This window comes from Rosa rugosa, chromosome 6 (assembly GCF_958449725.1).
Source record: "Rosa rugosa chromosome 6, drRosRugo1.1, whole genome shotgun sequence".
Lineage (NCBI taxonomy): Eukaryota > Viridiplantae > Streptophyta > Magnoliopsida > Rosales > Rosaceae > Rosa > Rosa rugosa.
In genome coordinates, this window is record NC_084825.1 from 32,337,685 (window position 1) to 32,342,494 (window position 4,810).

Here is a 4,810-nt window from a genome sequence, read left to right on the forward strand (position 1 = left end):
GTGTGTTTGGATGAGGGAAAAAATGATGGAATTTAATTGAAAGTGAGGATTTCATAATTCCTACAAGCTAATTTCCTCGTTTGGCATTATCAGATTGGAAATTTTAAATTTTTCTGTGGAAAAAAACGAAGGAATTCATTATTTAAATTCTCAACTTCAATTTCCACCAAAATATGTGTCATTTACGAATTCCTTTGCAATATTCAATTTTCATTTCCAAAACAAGGCTTTTTTCTATTTTTTTTTCTATTTATTTTAAACTTTCTTAATTAATTACACATTTCAAATCCTAAATAGATACAACCAAACAATAGAAATTTCAATTAATAGAATTTTAGATTGATGGAGTTAAAGATTCCATCATTTATAAATTCTTACGGATTTCATAATTTTCTCATCCAAACGCACCGTAAGGGGGCGTGGGGAGTTGATCCTTTTCTCACCTATAAAAAAAACAAAGTCCTTTCAAAAAAAAAAAACAAAGTATTAGATTTCCTTAAAGTTAATATTAATGAGTACCTTTTCGTCATAAATATTCATATGTTTTTTTTCTTTCTCTTTTAATTGAAAGCATTCATCTTAGTATTTTCTTTCTCCCTCTCTCTCTCCTCCCCCCCCCCCCTTCTCTCTCTCTCTCTTACACAGTGGCGGACCCAAAAATTGTGGGGGCGAAATTTATTTATTTATTTTCACTAATGAGGTATGCAAAAACACCAAGCTAAAATATGTGTATGAATACATACAAAATATGTATTATGTGTTAAAGCGTATACGTGTGATGAATTCGATCTATAAGATTAAGGACCTTGGAAAATCATATAGATGAAGGAACTTAGTCTATTAACTTGCATCCTCAAATGTGCCTGGTGGAATGCAATTGTGTACCCTGTTGCTGCAGATGGGAAGTTTGCCAACTTTGAAATAAAATCAGGACTGCTGCAAAGACTTCCCATCTTTCATGGCCTCAACGTGGAAGACTCTAATAAGCACTTGAAGGAGTTTCAATTTGTTTGCTCAAGTATGACCCCTCAAGAAGCTGATGAAAACATTCTCAAGTTGAAGGCATTTTCATTTTCTCTGGCTGACCGTGCAAAGGATTGATTATATGAGCTACCTGAAGAACATATAACATCTTGGGAGGAATTAATGAAAGCATTTTTGGAGAAATATTTCCCCACATCTCGTGTGATCATGCTTAGAAAGAAAATCACATGAATTGCTCAAGATGCAAATTAGACTTATCCGGCTTACTATGAGAGATTCAAGGCCTTGTTATCACAAGGTCCTCAACATAACTTCAAGCGGATGAGAATCTCCTCCAATTATTTTATGAATGACTCACATACTTGGATAGACAAATGCTTGATGTTGCTAGTAGTGGAGCCTTTGTAGACAAGACGCCTGCAGAAGGGATAAAATTGATTGCCAATCATGCTCAGAATGCCCAACAATATGAAGGACTGGGTCAATCAAATTAGAGGGTAAAAGAGGTAAGTACTTATGAAATTATTGATGAGAAACTTAACAAACTTACTTATATTGTGAGCCAGGTACTTAGCAGTCGTGGATAACCAACGCCCCAAAATGGTAGTTGGGAGGACTTCAACGCCATTGGAGGCTATGCTCAACAAGGCTTCTTTCAGAAGCCTCAGATTTCTCAAAACTTTGTTTCTTCTAATTATGATTTGATTTCTAACCCTAACTATGATAATATGTTTGAAGTTCTAGCAACATCTACTCAAGTACTTGTGGAAGGTCAACAAAATCATAGTAAGGACATCTCTGAGCTGAAGAAACAAATGGGTCAGGTTTTGGAATTTATAGGTAAGATTTCAGATCCAAAGTTCCAATCTGCTAAGGCTGTCACAACAAGGAGTGGACGTACACTTGTTGATCCACCAAAGAAAGGTAAGAAAGCCCAAGACATCAATGAGGAAGAGGAAGACGTTGAGTCCTCAAAAAAGGCACTTGAGACCTAGTTTGGCCTCGTGGTGTTTATGAACTTATGGCTTATAAAAAAATTTAAGTTGTAAATTCTATTTGGTGAATCAAAAGCTAGCCACTTATAAAGCAAGCTCCCATTTCCACATACAAATTATAGAAGCTGCAAATTAGATGCTTCTATAAGTTGCGGCTTTTAAAGTCATCTAATTTTTGTCTTATATACCACTACAAAAAAGAATTCAAATTGCCACGGCGTTGTGCCGTCGCGGAAAGTGAAATTGCCGTCGCAAAAGACCAATGGCGACGGCAATTGCGCCGATGTTGTTGAGGGCGTCGCCATTGGTATTTGCGACGGCAATTGCGCCGTCGCAAGCCTAATAGCGACGGCAAACCTTGCCATCGCAAGAATTTTACTACTAAAAAATGCCGTAGCAAATATCCATGGCGACGCCACCGACCACTTCCAAAGCTTTGCGACGGCAATTTTGCCATCGCAAAAGTTCATTTATGAATTAAAAAAAAAATCTGGCATGCAAAATATGCATGCTGGATTTTTTTTTTTTTTTTTGGGTGGATAATGTCTGTACAAAATGGAATTAAGCATATTGAAAAGGGAATGTTGCATGTTAATTTTTCTCATGAATGTCACAAAGGAAATGAAGCTCTTATACATGAGTTTACAAGATAATACAAGGTAGTTTTTTTTTTCCTATACTTCAAGATAAGCCTTGCCGGGACCTCCCAAGAACTTGAAGATGCTGTGAAACAGAATGGATGCTTTAAACCTGGACATGAATCTGATGCATATAGAGATACCTGCAGAAAGAGTAGATATCAACTAAACTCTCACAATAGATGAATTCTGATGCATATAGAGATACCAATGGCAAAATAGGCATGAATCTGGTTATCCAGCCATTTTAGCCACTCCAAAAAGTATCGGAAGACAAAATACCAAGTGATTGAGCAAACACTATTGAGGGCCTCCACGAAATTTTAATGCCATCTCAAATGTCAATTTGTCTTAATTTATTCTTTGATTGATAGAAAATTAAAGCACCATTAACAATTGATAGATGAACATAATTACACTAAATCTTCTCCTACAGCATGTACTTACAGCATGAATGTTTTTATCAACAGCATAAGTGATGGAAAACTAGGAGTGCTGATATAGTTATTGACACATTAACCTTTGCAAAAATAACTTAGAACCTTCTACCTTGTCTTGGTCTACATGGGCATAAGTGATGCAAAAATAGCTATTCCACTTCATAATAACATACGAAAATCCAGGTCATCACACGCATGTAATGGAAAACTAAATCAGTACTAGCAATTTTAATCAAGTATAAAACCAAGACATGATTTGTGCTTTACAAAACAAATCTACATCAGTTGTAGTGAAAGAATAAAAGGCTATACCTCATCCTTGTGACCAGCCGATGCCTTTGCCAAAGCATTAACTTCAGCAATTTCCTGGGCAGCAAAGGCGAGCCACGATTTGATTTCATTGTCCAGCTTAGTCTCATTAAAAAGATCAACAGCAGTGTGAAGATGAGAACAGGAGGTAGAGATGACAAGGTGGTCTTCAAGGAACAGATAAATAATTAATGAAATGCACTTTCTTGTCATCATTTACCAAAAACTGCAGAAAATTTGAATACGTTTGCCAACAATGCCTTCAAGAGCCTGCAATGTACTTAGAGAAGCAGAGAGATCATTAACCCAAATGTTCCTTCCATCAACCAATCCAGCAAAGAGGTACTTTCCTTTAGCGAAAATGTCTTTTCAACACCTTTTGCTGGTTTGGACAACAACAAGTAGGACAGTGGACCAAAAAGGACTAGGACTGTATCCACTCCAAGCTGCAAAAGATTGAAAAATTTACAGGTAGTTCTGAAAAGATGTATAATTGAAATTCAAATTGATAAGTAGGACTGCCTTTCAGATATTCACCACACATGGCATATATTATAAAGCAAAACCCAAGGTTGCCCATCAGACATTAACCAATATATAATTTCGTTTGACCACATGTAGAACAATGAATAAAAAATAATCATTAACACACACTACTTTAGCCTCCTTGTATTCCTCGAGAGCCTTGTGAAAAGCATATGAGAATTTGACGTCAGGAACCAACTCAGGGACAATGAAATGGTTGTATCAATACATTAGGCAAAGTTAGCACTCATATACTCACTATCTTAAAACACAAAAAACACTTGCAAAGTCTGTAACAAATGTGCATTGCTCATAGCTCAAAAAGGCCAAAAAAAAAAAAAAAGGAAGAAAATGTAGCATTCCTGATTTTCAGATCAGTAACTGTATTAAGAGGACATTCAATTTTCACTCTTTCTCTTTCACGCTTGTCATTCCATAGCTTGACCTCTATTTTACTAATGTATATACCTATATAAGAGCTCTTAGGTATGAGACTGAAGAAAAAATCACAAATAGAGAAGAGGACGGGACACGCGCAATCATTGAAGAGAAAATCACATATAGAGCAAACAAAGGAAAGTATGAGACTTTATCACTCACTCAACAACAGAAAGACAAAGAGAGAGTATAGATACTAGATACCATAAAAATCAGTGAATTCTTACAATGATATATTCTGATTATGAAAAAAAATATATATATATATATATATATTTATATAACTCTTACAAAGAGTTCTTGGACTCAGCGAAATAGAAAGAGACATAGAGCAATACATATCAAAGAAGAGAGATCATGCAGATACATATTAAAGCATCAAAGTCAAAATATAGCGAGAAATATAATAAAGCACCCTAACATGTACCAATGATAGAGCACAGAGCTACAAAGAAATGATCACATATCCACATTTTGATAG